Source organism: Anas platyrhynchos, chromosome 24, assembly GCF_047663525.1.
Source record: "Anas platyrhynchos isolate ZD024472 breed Pekin duck chromosome 24, IASCAAS_PekinDuck_T2T, whole genome shotgun sequence".
NCBI classification, from domain to species: Eukaryota; Metazoa; Chordata; class Aves; order Anseriformes; family Anatidae; genus Anas; species Anas platyrhynchos.
In genome coordinates, this window is record NC_092610.1 from 8,978,407 (window position 1) to 8,994,226 (window position 15,820).

The 15,820-nt window shown below is 35.2% G+C and overlaps 1 long non-coding RNA gene across 4 annotated transcripts in view; it reads left to right on the forward strand.

Moving 5' to 3' along the window:
- Positions 1 to 15,820, forward strand: part of LOC139999387 (uncharacterized) — a 37,788-nt gene that overhangs the window by 2,990 nt on the left and 18,978 nt on the right. For 2 of the 4 annotated variants that reach the window (XR_011804824.1, XR_011804822.1), the window contains exons 2-3: positions 4,105 to 4,154; positions 4,724 to 6,119. This is a non-coding gene — a long non-coding RNA (uncharacterized lncRNA). Of the gene's footprint in view, positions 1 to 4,104; positions 4,155 to 4,723; positions 6,138 to 7,690; positions 8,299 to 15,820 lie in introns of those variants that run through there. The other 2 variants (XR_011804823.1, XR_011804821.1) reach the window with 2 other exon arrangements.

Below are 15,820 nucleotides of genomic sequence, written 5' to 3' on the forward strand. Positions count from 1 at the left end.
TCATTTTCCCATGTTTCTAGTTATGCTTCTCTATGCTTTGGATAAGTGGATAAGTATGATAATCAAAGTTTGTTTGTAATTTAAAATATTTATCAGCATGAAGAGTGATGCAATCCATTTTTTCCAGATGTGCCAACCTATGCAAAATAATTCTGTTGATCAGTGAGGATTCCTGATTATGTTCAGTGAAGGAAGATAAATGAGAAAATGCTGATTCTTGGATCACTTCTGATTCAGAGATAATAAAAGACTTTTGAAACTTTTTTGTCTGTATAGCGACTGATTCATAGGCAGCCCTGTAATAAAACAGCAAGACCTTACCATCTCATGGGTGGGTTTTTTTTAGCTGTATAGATGAAATATGCTTATGTGGTTTCAAATGAATAGGCAATTGTCTCCACTAGAACTTGCAATGACTTGAACCTCTCTGTAGAGTCTCAGTAGGGAAGACAGATTTTGAAACGTAAATAATCAAGCAGGAGATCGGGTTTGATTTCACAAGCCAGTATTGTGGTCTCTGTGTTTGTAAGTAGTGTATTTGTTAAATGGTAAAATTAAATGCTTGGTTAGTTTGTTTTGTTGTATTAGAGAGCATGAACAGAACAACTGAGGCAGGTTTTGCTCTGTTTCTGCGTATGAGACAATTATAGCAATTTGTAAGAAATGTCAAGCTTGAAAGTGTTTGCTTACTTGTTAATAGCAGGTGATGCTCGTAAGTTATGCATCGTAGAAAAGGTGGACAACACTGTTGCACACTGTATTGGGGGGGTGGGGTGAGAGAGTGGTTGTGGTGTTTGGCTGCCTAGCACAGTAGAACCACCACACACACACACAGATTTAAGGTTGCACGATAAAGTGGGCTTCTTTATCTAGCTGTCTCTGAGCATACATATTTTAACACATAAACATGCTTTTCCATGAGAGTCATCAGGGGTTACAGGTGATTTCAAGGAACTCAGAAATGTGCTGTATGAGAATAACGCCAGAGGGATCATTCTGTTCAGAGAAAATTTAAGAGCAGGAGGTCTAGAATTTAATCCCTAACTAGAAAGTAGAAAATAAAACATTAGATACTGCAGACTGTAGGTCAACTTTTGTACAGCAAGAACAAGAAAGGTGGATGGCTTGAGAACTTCATTTTTAGCGACAGACTTGTCTAATCAAGAAGTCAACAAAGTGACAAAAACAGGAAAAATAGAACAAATGGAATGTACTTAAAATAACATGATTTTGAGAACAGCAACAACAACAACCAAAAAAAAAAACCACAAAACACAAAAATGTGAAAGAAATTATTTAATTGCCAGTGCTAGAATAATATACAAGAATTAGATTTGTTTATTTATCTGCTTAATAACAAACTAACTAGAGAAAAAAACTAACTGAGAGAAGGAATGTTTAGCAAATTTGTTTCTCTGATGAATGAACAGGGCTATAGCCCTGGTAATGGAAGTGCTCAGCATTGCTTTTTTTCAAAGTTCAGCTTTGAATTTTAACTGAATTACTCTGGCCAAGCCCCCAGATAGTTGATCCCCAGTGTCTCAAAAGCTACAAATGAACATGATCAGAGATCTAGAAATCTTTATCTGCTAGGTACAAGTGAATGAATTGCAGCTGCTTAGTCCAAGAAGTTTAGAAAAACTCTGAATATTTAGAAACATAGATATTTGACCATAAAAAAGTCTGCTACACAGAGAAAGGTGTCCATTTCAGATTTGGGCAATGTATTTTAAGATATGTAACAGATATAAACTGAAAGAAAGAACTTCAGACAACACTTCAGGAGAAAAAAAAATATATATATAAAAGTAATGGAATCATACAGGAATGGGCTACATGTGTCCATGAGTTTTTAGAGTTTTTCCTACCAGAATTCTAGAAATATCATTGTCAGGACTATCTAGAGATACAGCTTTTCCTGTCATAGTGCTGAGAAATGAAGCATGTGAAATGCTGAGGTCTCTTTTAGTGTAATGTGAATAAGTAAGTGGCCTAAACCAGAATGTTTTCTAACTAGAAAAACTTTTTTTTTTCCCTTGAAACAAAATTGTTTCCATCTTTGTGAAGCCATAGGAATAATAATAATAATAAACGAAAAAAAATCAAAAATTCAAAAAATTCAAAAGTTCAAATTGTAGTATACCAATATTGGATGTGTAATTCCCCAAACTCAGTCATATCATTTGAACCCAGGACAGTGTAGCAAACTAAGTGAGTTGATTCTTGTGAATTGTTTGTTCATTGTTTGATTTGTTGGTTATTTTTTAAAATGACTTCAAGCTTTGGAAGTCAAGATTAGAGTCTTGGTTAAGTTATGAAAACAGGTTTCAAAAGTGATTTGAGAGGAAGTGTGGTCATGACAAGTTGCAAATTTTATTTTTATTTTTATTTTTATTTTTTATTCATCTTGCTTTATTAAATGTTTCATTTTCTTGCTTGAATTCATGTCTGTGTGCAATAATATCACAACATAATTCAGTTTTAAATTTAAGTAGTTTCATGTTACTGCTGTCCTTGTATTTTATGTAACAACTCCCTCTTTGCTAAGAAGGTTGTTGAATTAAAAACATTAACAACAGAGAAATGACACACCTCCACATTGCAAAAAGTAAAGAATATCTGTAGAAATCCTGAACTTGAGTTGTTTGTCCTGTACCCATACCATGAGTGACAAAAGAAAATATGCCATTCAATATGCAGAATTCAAGAATGGCTGACCCTTTGTGTAAATAGGACCTCTTTATTCAGGCCTCCAGAAATGTAAATACACTTAACCATGAGCAGAAAATAGATTTGCTATTCTGAAGTTTGAAGTGGCCCTTAGCATATCGCTCACATTGTTGAATTTTAGTTATTAGCTATAAAATTTAAGCTTTGTAGCATGATTAACACAAAAGGTGCCATCTACTGCAAGGCATAAAACTAATTCCTAGTTGCTGCCATGATAGAATAAGGGATGATAGAATAAGGGATTGATCAGTGAGATTCTTGAAGACAAGTACTGTGGGAAGAATTATTTTTTCATGCATATACGTGTTTGTACATGCACACACACACAAATTTATCATGAAAAGGATGCTTATATTTTCTGAAGCAAAGGATTGTTTGGAAGTATTTATTTTCTCTTAAAAAAAAAGCTCAATATGAATTTGAAATGGCTGTATAACTGGCATAATTCAGCAGTAGTCTCAGTTTTAAGAGAATATAATTCTTGCCTTTAAGAATATAATTACATTTTCAGTCAAAATAAAACTGAGTGCATGTGTAGAGTTTAGAAACAAACAATTTTGTTTTAAAATCTTTATTATGAAAGCTTTGTTAGCAGTTTCCTGGTTGAAATTGTAGCAATATTTTCAATTAAAACAGGATTCAAATCTTACTGTTTCGTGCTTCAATGACATTTGACAGGAAATCCAAAGTTCCAACATGCTAGATCTTCAGAAGTGTAATGTATTTTCCAGTTAAATTTATTTTTAGTAAACTATTTTCTCTATTAGAAGAAAAAAAATTCTTCTGTAGAAGTTCACAGTGAACTCACTTGTGGATTTGTGGAGGTCTGGCATAAAATCTCATGCATATCCGTATTCATGTATTTCAGGTAATCACAAAACAAGCTATAACCACATTAATAAGCCAGTAGCCATTACTTTGCATGTGCAGAACCTTTTAGAAAGGTCTTTGGAGAAAGTTGTTGCTAAGGCCTTCCCTTCTGCCCACTGCCAGGACCACAGCTGCAGAGATGTCTCAGATGGTTTCCAGGAGGCTGGCCCTGGAACAGTGCTCTCCTGCTTTTGCAGGATGCTCTTTTCTAAGCCAATTTAAAATGTGGCTACAACCTTTTCTGCTGAGAGTTCGAGACATCATCCTCTTTTGCTTCTTAGTCTCTTATACCAGGTAGCCTATAATTCCCTGGAAATGGGAGTAATAACTCTCTTCATGGCAGACTAGCTGAGATTTACTCAGACCCTGCTGTTTGAACAGCTACTGAGGCCTCCCACAGTGTGAAAAGTGCATCTCTGCTTGCACAGTGTGTGACTGCCATTTGTGTTTCCATCCATGTTTTATCCTCTTCTTCCTTCACTTATGGCCTCTGTTGCTTTACAGACTTGGGAGAAGATGGCAAGAATAGTTAAAAGAAGGGAATTTCAGGCAAGGTAAGTTGTATTTATTAACTCAGAGGAATGCTGCGTTTCTTAAAAGAAGAGCATTAGTTACTGCTTTCACAAGGGATGGCCTAGCAATTGCACCAGCGTCCTATGCCAGGCAATAAGACCTTCAGAAAGGATAGTTTCTGAGACAAATTGGGAGGTGTAGGAAGACACTAGCTCAGTATTTGTAAATCGTTGTACTCAGACTAGTTGTTCACTGGGGAAAATACTGAGTAGAACCGAAAGACAAGGATTAGATTGCCTTCTGCTTCCAAGACTGCAAGTAATAATGTCATTAAATGGACTTGTGAGGAAAAGTTGATGTTAAGTTACATAACAAGGTTCAGGTAAAGCTTTCCACAAGAAGTTTATAGAAAAGAATATGCTAAGCAGATGCTGTTAGTATGAAGTATTAGTTGTGGTGGTGATGGGTGAAGATTCGTGAAGAATGACTGAGAGAAATGAAGCAGAAACAAAGCTTATTTTTATATTGATGACTACAAATATTTAATGATTGTTATTCCATTCCTTCCCCAAAATGTTTTCAAAAAACTAAAGCAAGCTATGGTTCTCAGTTTCTTCTAGATGATGATGATGATTTGATGAGGAGAGCCAAAACTTTTAAGATTTTGACTTTAAATCAAAGATCAAGAAACTTCCTGGAAATGAAGAAAAAGGAGGAGGAAAACTAAGAGATATTAAGAGACACAAAATGCAACAGGGAAAGATATATTGAATTTTCTGTGCAAGCATAAATTCTTCCTAATTAACGTAAATGTATTAGAAAACGCACTAAGCAACAGTATTTGTATAATAAATACTGCTATTCTTAAGCATTTTTGTTAATAACAGAAGTAAAACAAAATTCTGTGGTAACAGAGTAGAAGAAATGAAGCTACAGAAATAATAAATTTCCCTTTTAATTAGTTATACATGTATTGGTGTGGAGTAAAGAAGAGAGCATTGCAAGTTGGATTTTTTTTTCCCATAACTTTATCATTTCGGTTTATAACTGAAGGCATATGTCCTTTACGCACCGGCTTCCTCTTTTGTGTGTTCTGTGTTACTATGTTGCTGTTTTTAAAATGAAGGTATGTTTATCTGGAAATGCTTGAAAAGTAACAGTACATTTGAATAAAATTGAGTAGTATATTCCAGGGGAATTTTCTTCAACAGTACAAAGAGACTGTTTCCAGCAAAAAAAAGTTGAGAAATGAGATTGAACTATCATGTCAGTTGATGTCTGTGCAGAGTGAATCTGCTTATTCTGTGTAAATGACTGCAGAGGTAAGGTTTTCCAAGTTAGGACAGCATGATAGAATCAAACTCTTTTCAGCTGATGGGGTAATATAAAAACAAAAGCCTACCTCATTCAGATTAGTTTTAAAAGATAAAGCTTGAAGTGCACAATTGTAGAGCAGATTCTCACTGTCTAATTCAGTGGTGAAATCACAAGACTAGCATGTTGGGACTTCCCAATTATCTTTCCACATGCACCTTGTCATGGCCAGCCTAGGTGGCAGTTCCATGAGCAACTCTGCCTTTGGAGCCAGCTGGGGAAGTGTCCTGAGAAGGGACTGTGCAGATAAGATGCTTCATCTTCTGGCATGCTGTGGTACAGAGTTTCCTGTTACACATTCACCATACATGCTCAGTGCATACTGTTAACAAGATTTAGAGATTTCAGTACCTACAAAGTGCCTACACTTTATTTTATGTAATAAATTTATCTAGCAATAGCTCTGATTTGGTAAAGTGTTTATATTTAATTAGTATTAATTAATATAAACTAGATTATTTTTAAAATGTACATTATAATTGAAGTAGATGGGAAAGTATGTAACAGTGAAATCTTGTGACATTCTCTTGACAGAGCAGTGAACTTTTTCATGATTTGCTGAATCATTGTATTTTCAGTTCTGTCCTGACACAGCAATATTCTGAGGCTGATTATCATTACAGCTACTGCTGGTAAGCACAGACTTGGAACTTGTGGTTCTGTGGCATAGATGACTGCGGGAGTGATATGAAGGACCTGTTCCCTTTTTGTTGCTCATTTCTAGTAATTATGGCTCAAAAAAAATTCTGTTCTTTCCAACAGGAAAAAAGACAGATGTACCCTTCATTCCTTTTCATTCCTTTTTAGTGATATCTAAAAAGAAATTCAGTACTCTGCAGTAAAGTGACTGTGGACTGTTACTGTTTTGTCAAGTTCTAGTAATTCTTTGGCTTGACCCTTTCAAATATTCATAATAAGTGTTTTTGTTTGTTTGTTTGGTAGTTATTATTTTGCATATACATGTATGTTGATGTTTTATTTTTTAAATATCAGGAAAGCATATAAGTTTTTGGTCGTATTCCTGTTTCAGCTTTTTGCATTTTACAAGGTGAAGGTGAAACTTTAGTAAGGTAGAACACACTTTGATTTAGAAGATATCTAGGTTCTACAAAATGCATAGTGTCTGTTTATTGAAAGATGGAGTGTAAGCCTTCATTTTGCTTCCAGCTGTCTTATGATGAGACTGTCTTCAAAACAGTGATTTGCTGGCTGAGCTGACAGGAGACATAAACATGCATAATTATTAATGAATAATTAATAGAGATAAATGCACACATAATTATCTGTAATCTGTTCTTTGAACATGGATCCTGCTTATAACTGAAAATAACCACCCACCTTCCCTAGAGTGTCATAATCAGTTATTTATGGTGCTAGTAGAGAAGGACATACAGTGCCTTGGGTTATAGTAACACTTATAGTGGGTGGCTGTGATATAATATTTATTAGTACCTTGTGATTTTCACTGTGACAGAGAGGAAATTCAAATGGGTCTCTTAATACTTTCTGGATTACCCAATATTCCAGAGGTAGTGGGGATGGAGAGGTGTCATAAAATATGATTATTCCTATCCAGGTTACTCTACAAGCTGTATCATATAGCTCTGTTGTTAACATTTTATCAGCTACTGTGGCCTTAAAACTAAAAATTCACATCAAAGCACTGGTTGCATATACTATCTCCTGTGAATTTTTATTTAACTTTTTTTGTTGCTATTGGCTTGATGGCTTATGTTTATACCAAAGTGTTACTGCTATAGGTGTCAAACAGCACACTGCAGTTGGCCCTTTCTAACACAAGAGAGTATGCTGGCTTCTTCTTCAGAAGAAGCGTTTCCATGAAGCAAGTGGGTCCCTTCCAACTCAAGATATTCTATGATTCTATGATTCTAAGTCAGTAAATGTCCATATCAGAACTTTGCCCTCTTGCTAATTGTGCATACAGACTTATCCATCCAGACCAGTTTACGTAGCAATTTTCAAAGATTTCTGCTGGTTTCTTTTAGTTACAGATTTTATTTTCATTGTAGCTGATTATTCTAATCATAAAAACTTCCTATTGCTTTTTCTCCATACACATATTCAGTCTGAAACATAATGCTTTTTCCATATTAATGCATTAATTTCTATATTAATGCATAAATGTCTCGAACAGCTGAATATATAAATAAAAAAAAAAAACATTTTTTTTTTTCTCCCTAAGAATGACTTTGGAAATGAAAAAGTGACTAATACTCAGATTCAAGATTGCCAGCTAAAGAAAGCTCAATTATCTCTACCTCTCTGACAGAAGCCATTTTAAACTGATCAGTGTGAATGCCGACATCCAAATGTACTCATTTAAAACATCTACTTGTTCATCCTAAAACTATATTTAAACTTTTTGTTTTGTGTATTATACTAGTAGTTCTAGTGATCTTACAGATTTTTGTTTGTTTGTTTATTTACTTTTTTGCTCCTCAGCTGTATGTGTATTAAATATCTGGAATTGTCAGACAAAATTTTCCGATTAAATTCAATGCAAAGACTAAGCAAGTAGGATCACAATTTAGTGTTTTTATCTCTAAAACAAAGAAACTTTCTCCTCTGTAAATATGTAAGTATAATGATTCATATGGGAATGACATCCATTATCTTAGTCAACATTTCACATATGACAGAAGAACAAAATTATTATCAAGGCTAATTGCTTTTTATTTAAAGAGATACACCTAAATATTTATATCAGTACTTACCTCCTGATTCTCTGCTGTTGTTTTATAAATGTATGTAGTTATGAAAACAACAAATAAAGCTGTTTTCTAGAATATATACAATCATAAGTGCGTAATTCCCAGTATACTATAAGGTCTTTTAATTTTGTTTTATTGTTGTCAAATACCACATATGTTTTGAAATCCAATAGCAGAAATGTCAAATTCTAAAGCAACTTTGCAAATTCATGGTTTCACTTTTGGTTTGTTTTACTGGGGTACCCTAATATTTCTTTTAACTAAATGAAGAATCTATTTATCAAAATACATACACTAGCTGAAGGATACCTTACATAAATACTAATGGCATCTGAGAGGGCTTTTTTTTTTGCCTATGTTATTGTTGCTTTGTTTAAATTAGTCAGAGCTATTTAAATTATTTTGAACTGGTAGTAGCATAAAATAGGCCATAACTTGAACGAGTGTGTGCTATGGCAAAATCACAGCCTTTGAAGACTGTGACACATTTTTTCAGCATATACATCCATCTGGAAAACTGGGGTCAATCCTTTATGAATTATAAATGAAAGCAGCTTTAAGTTTGTACAAGATCTACAGCTGTACTGAACGGAAGTTAAATCACTCTCACTGATCTGAAGGAGCCTTGCAGATGGTTTATGCCATCCTGCTATAAACAAAATCTTGTTTTTCATCCAGGAGGAAAAAAGTCAAGCTGTTTTCTTTGTAAACAGATGGAATCAGTTCAGTAAGGTTGGAAGCAACCAACCGCTTAGTTCCACCTCTGCAACAGAAGATTGGAAAAGAAAAAAATTGTAATCTAGGCTTCTCAACAAATAGGCATGTACTTAAACTTTTTCTTTAAAACAAATCTGCTAAATTTAGGTGTAAATGTAAGGAGAAAATAGTTTCTAATGTTCAATATTCAAAATCTTCTGTGCCTGCCATAGCTGTCGATAATATGTCTTAGAACCTTTTAAGCTTATGTACAGGTCACACACAATTAATTATAACAGTGCAAAATGAATCCTGAGTAAAGGATATTAAACTTTTGAAATGTGCTTCTTTGAAACTGTACCTGAAGCAGGTGCTGCTTGTAAAGCTATGTGTAGTATCACAGGTGAATGATCAGTTGTGGGACTGAAATTTACCAATTTCAGCATTAGTTTAGGCAGCCAGGCCTTTTGTAAATTCTACTTTCCAATGTTTTGGGGTACTTTGTGCCGCTTAAAAATCAGAACCATCTGTCATTTAGTTCCTTTGTCTGTGATCTCTGTGAATTGTTAGTGGTTTCTTTCTTAATGATGAAGATGAAAACCAAAAAAAATCCTCTTTCATATAGTCATGCAAATGCTTATTCTGGTCATAGACAGTGATAGGAGAAAGCCACAAAAACACCTACAAAGCCAACACCTACAAGCTATTGTCTGTTGCCTTAGTGCACAGTTGATCACTTATAGTAAAGAGTTACTTTGATCTCTCTGACAAATAGAAGATTATCCAAAATTCCTGCCAAATTGGACTTATTTTTTTCTTCTCTACTTTATCTCACATCTCATAGAGTTGCAGACTATTTTAGTTTGGAAGTGACCTCTAGCAGTCATCTTGTCCAACCTGCTGTTCAAGCAGTGCCGGCCACAGCAGGCTGCCCAGGACCATGCCCAGTCAGCTTTTGAAGATCTCCAAGGAAGGAGACCCCACAATCTCTCAGGACAACCTGTGCCAGTGCTCTGTCACCTGTACAGCAGAGGGGGAATATTACTTTTGGTCTGCACCAGCCTTGTCCCTAAGTTTGACTGTTTTGCTCTGAAAATTAGTGTGTCATTCAAAAATATATAACTTGCTTCATTTACAGTGACAGTCAGTAGATAGAGAACACGTGATGCTGAACAGAAAGTAAAGAAGCAACAGCATGTAGGTATTATGTCAGTGTCACAAGGGAGCAGATAATGCAGGAAACTGGGAGGACAGTGTACAAAGAATTTTCCATGCAGATTTTTTTCTGTATACCTGGGCAGCTGGTTTGCGGACCCTTCCAAAAAATTGGCTAGGTCCATGCAAAATGGAACCTCAAAACAGTAATCAATACACAGGTTGTCCGTGTTTTCTAAAATGTGTATGAAGGTTTGAAAGCTTGCAGTAAAATAGCCATCTTGATGGGGTTATTTATGGTTTTAAGCACAGCTTCAGATGTAGCTGAGGGAAGGAGATAAGGTGGTGTGAATTTTATATCCACCCTGAAGCTGAGTGCAAACCTTTGCAGAGAAAATTTTGTAGAAAATAGAGGGAGAACAGCGGCATAAATTTTAAAGCCCTTTTAAAATCAACTGGATAATCCATTATGTTTGTATGGGTACTGAGCCATGACATGGCCTTTCTGTTTCAGAATAATTGGCTCTATTTTTCCGTAGTGTTTTGAGAGATATATAAATACATTTTTGGAAGTGAATGCAGCTGAGGGGAACCTTCATCTTCTCTACTCAAACTATAGCAGGAACTTGGCAGCGCATGCTCCAGATGCTGTGCATCAGTATCACTTGTAACATCAAGGAATAAGTGAACCCTTGATGCCCATCACTTCTATTTTCTGACAGTGTCTGTTCTTTTTTTTTTTTTTTTTATGCATGTGTAGCACTTGATTTTATTTTGTTTTACAATTGTTATGGCTGCTCTGCAATGTACTGTAGCTGGCTAGTAATCAATCATATACATGTAATCTTCTGTTTTCTTTCCAGCAGCAGTTCAGCAGGTTTTTTTTGTTGTTGTTGTTTTGATTTTTTTTTTTTTAACTATTTCCTTTCAACTACGTGTGCAGTTTCTGTTAGCAAAAATAAATCAAAGTAGGCCTCAACACTTCCAACTTCAAAGGCAAGAACTATATTTATTAGACTGGCTTTCTGATCTCTGTCTATGAACCCCTGGAAATGTGTTTGATATGCAAGCTAATAGGGTAGTGTTGGTTGCCGAGTTCAAAGCTCATGTTTATGATTGCCAAGGGTTGGCTCATATATTTTGTCTTTCCAGCTGAAGGAAGAGTGTATATTTAGTTGTAGTTTGTACCACTGGAAGATCATCTGAGTTGCTTCTCGAACAGATCTGTTTTTATCTTGTCATTGGCTTCTCATTGTGCTGAGCTGAGACAAGTATCAACAGCCAGTGCTTATCAGTTGTGATCAGATAGAATAGGCTGGCTTCAAAACGGAGTTTGTGGTAGTAAGAGGAAGAGTTGTGGGCGTGGTAGAGGCTAGAGATGGACATAATAGGAAAGAAGTGATGAAGATGGCTTTGTGAAATATAGTCATAACATTTTTGGTGAGCACAAGCTGAAAGGCCCTTTTGTATCCAGTCTCACCTGCTATTCTGTGATTCAAGGATCATTGTTCCATTGAGATTACATGGACATTTTTGAGAACTGAAGATAGATGCTATGATACATCTGAGGCTAAGACCATTGATGACAGAATGATTCCATCTGAAGAAAATTCCTATTGCATCATTTTGAAATATTACATGATGCAGGGCAAAGTCAAGTGCTTTAGGCCAGTGTCATCTCCTTCCTTCTCTACCCATGGAAAAGAATAAATTAATTTTTGTTTGGGATACAGCAGATAAAATATCTTAAAATCCATGTTGTATCAAATTCTGTGCAGGAGTAGAGAAAAATGATGCATTTTGAAAATGAAGAGAGGAAATAATATCTATCCAAACATCATATGTTAGAATACAAAAGCACTGAGAACTGCCTTTAAATACTGTTAGAAGTCTTCAACTCTTCAGAGTCTGTCCCTGTGGTCTTGCTGTAACACCAATTCAAGGCACAATACAGGAACTTCTATATTTCCATCACATCAATATGTGTGCTCCTACAGTCCATTTCCATAGTACCAAACCTGTAAGTGGAAAAAATTATGTCTTTGCTGGGAATGTTTGCTTGGACTTGTACAAAACAGAAATCAGAAGTATATAATTTGGTCTCTGAAAGACATCTTGTTAACTGTCATATTCAAAGCCAGATCAGTTTAGATTGGCTTGTTAAGTGAATTGTCCAGTCAAGTTTTAATATCTCCAGGGATGGACATATCATGAATATATGGTTGCTCAGAGCAGTTGACTCTTTTTCCAGTTGTTGTTATCTGAGTTGAAAATGATGATTACCAAATATACATATAGCCAGTGGAAGCTGCTATTGTGACTGTCCCAAATTAAAATACTAATTTGTCACATTCCATAGCAGGGCTAGTAGTGTAGAAGTATACAGTTGTATTAGCAGAGATTAAGACAGCTAGCAGGCAAGAATCCGTGAAGACTTCAAGTATTTTAACGTAGTTTCCACAATTTGGAAAGGGTTTTCAGTTATCTGAAAGGTTAGTGACTGCAGCATAAGTGCACTGATAATTTTCAATAAAATTTATTTATTTTTTCTGTATTCTGCCCCAAACCAAAGATTGCACTAGCCCCTTTAGAAGGTTAGCTGGGAAGTTCAGATGCAATCATTTGATCATGTTAAATACCATTATTTTGACCACCTTCTGCTGTCAGTCTTTTGAGAAGAGGAAAAATTGAAACAGAATATGAGTTTATGACGTTTCATATTCTGCTGTTTAAGTCTAGCCTGGCAAATATCCACACAGTCCATATTGGACATTGAGAGTCAGCAAACAATCTACTTTGGTTGTGAAGGTGAGGCTGAATTCTTATGTGCTTCATCTTTTTTTATTCCTGTTATACAAAGGATGAACTTACACAAGAAATCAGTAGAAGAATCAATCAAGTCATTGGTTCTGTATCCAAAAGATTTCAACAGGTAAAAAGTCTGTAAAATGAAATCTTTGTCAAAGGCTGAGGGTGGAAAAACTTGTTAGATGCTCTAAAATGATATGGGGCTGCTTATTGTTGAATGTAACAAAACTGCACTCCAATCTGTTCTTCTGTACTCTGAAGATTTAGAACAGTAATTTATTTCTGTAGGATAAAATACCTCATAATCTGCATAGACCAATATGAAACCTGGTGCCACAGGCCTGTATCTTAGCCAAGTTTGCTCTTCTACAGTGGAGGTCTAGGGTAGATACTGTCCTCAATCTACTTGCATAGATTATCTATCAGAAAACAATCCAGGTCACTTCATTGCACACATTACATTTTGTTTTGTTTTGTTTTGCTTCTTAATAAAAGTAGTTGGTAACTAATTACTCATGAAATAGACAGGCAGGTAAATTAATTTTTGAAGTCAGAATGACTTCAGTGTGCTGAAGTGCACTAGAAAATCGAGGTACCAGCTTGTTTAAATGAAGCAAACACTGACAAATAGAAAAACCTTTTTAAGTATGGGTAGGACTAAGGGAAGATTCTTTCAAGAAACATGCTTAAAAATGATTGCAAAAACAAACAAACAACAACAAAAAAGCAAACAACAAAAAACCCATCCTGTTCACAATTTTATGTTTGACTTTTACACATCATTAAAAATTTTCCACTTGAAAGATGAGAAGTGTCAAATTAAACCATAACAGTCTGCAAGTACATAAATACTGAATCCGTATGTGCAGATACAACAAATACATTAAAAAATACACAACTTCAGAAACTTGTAAAATCTGTGGTTGTTTTTGTTTTTATGGCCCAGGCTTAGTTTGTACGGGAAAAGAGAAGCCATTTTTCTCTGTCCATTATTTACCTCCTAAAAGAAAGAGAAGAGATACATGGTTTGGGGGTACTGTAAATACGGTAAGAAATTACTACATTCTAAACAAATCAAACGGCTTCTGTGCAGAACTAACTCACTAATCTGACTAGTCCTGTGAGGTGCCTCAAAATAGCAAAGCCTTTTCAGCCTGTTTCATTTTCATGACAGATTTTGTGCTTCAAATACCTTCCTATACTTCGCACTTCACAGATTTTGCAGAACTTTGCACCTTCTTCAGGCATTGAAGAAGCAGGTACAATGCGTTCCCTTTTAGATATTTCTTGGCTTTAACTAGTTATTGAAGACAGATTCTGTAAACAGTGTGGGCATGAAGAAGGAAAGGGCTTAAAGAAGGCAGGGCAGGGAGGAAGAGAGTAATGGTTCTGGAAATGCTTCCTTGTATGATGACAGCAGCTTCCTTTCTGTAACTGCCATATTAATCATAAGATTTAATTTAATAAAGCCTTGATAGTATATGTGGAAAAATAAGGATTACATCATAACTTTTATTGCGGCACAAGAAGCAAGAACCTTAGCTTAGCTGGAAGGAGGGAGAGCAAAGTCTTGCTCTTCTTCTTTTGAAAGAAGAAAAAAAAAAGATTCTGGAGGTGAAAAGCCCTACTCTGTTTTAAGATAACACCTAAATTTGGAACTTTTCACATAGTATAATAGTGGTAGATTCAGATCCTGAACAGAGGAAGATTTAGGAACAGCTTAAAAACCAGCTTGTTAGAATGTTCTGATGCACACCACAGACTGCTTTTCTGACAGGGTTGCAGACTGTTACTTCACTACCAGCAGTTTTCTAAAGCTGCAAAAAAAATTTGGCTTTTGAATTGGCCAAATTCCATTTAATGTGAGTAACTCACACAGAAAATGGAATACCAGACATTTTTATTCATTAATTAAATGAAAGACTTAATCAAAAAAATCTTATGTTATCTGCCTTGAAACATCGGAACTGTAGCAAGACGGTTAATACCAGTACTGGTGACAGTGTGATGTGTCACTGGTTCCTTTTTAGGGTAATTTTGACAAAATAAAGAAATCAGAATTATTAGAAGATTGGAAATTATTTTTTCTCTCCCTTCAGGGGGAATAAATTGAATCACTCTGCCAGCAGTTCTCATTTAATTTCTAAAAAGATTTGATGCCCTAAATTTTGTTGGTGAGCTGTGAATAATTTATGAACCTTATTTATCCTGTGCTTTCTCATGTAAATGGCCATCCAGAATCACAGAATCACAGAATTTCTAGGTTGGAAGAGACCTCAAGATCATCGAGTCCAACCTCTAACCTAACACTAACAGTCCCCACTAAACCATATCCCTAAGCTCTACAATTTTTTTTTTTTTTTTTGATTTTCTTTTAATTTCTAAAAGGTCTCCCTATATATCTTTCTTGTACAGCCATAGCCACTGAAAAAGTAAGCTTTTACATGCTTAGAAGTGTGTTTTTTTTGTAGGAACACGAGTTTAAGAAAATACTGCATACACAATGTTCACAGCCTTCTATTACGGGCTTCCAAAGAAGTTACTTATTTGCAAAGTCAGCACGTGGGGAAAAAAAAAAAAAACAACAAAAAACAAAAATTACCAACAGTTTCTACTTTAAGGCAACCTCAAGCTGTGTCTTAGGAGTGCATTTTGCCTCACATACTGCAGAGGACCTACAGATGTTCTCGTTTGAGGTGTGTCAAAGTTTGGAATCTGTCAATATACAGTTTACTTGGATGATATATATAATTTTTTTTTTTTTTTAAGGCCTCATATGCCTGTTTTTGGTTTCTTTTTAAATAAAAATATTGCATTTCCTCAAAATCAAAATGCAAAGTGTGAGATAAAGATGTAGTGAAAAATTCTTGCATTTGTTTAAACAGAGCAAGGAACTAACCTGGCACACCACGGAGCTGAAACAGTTTCACTAGTTCTTCAGT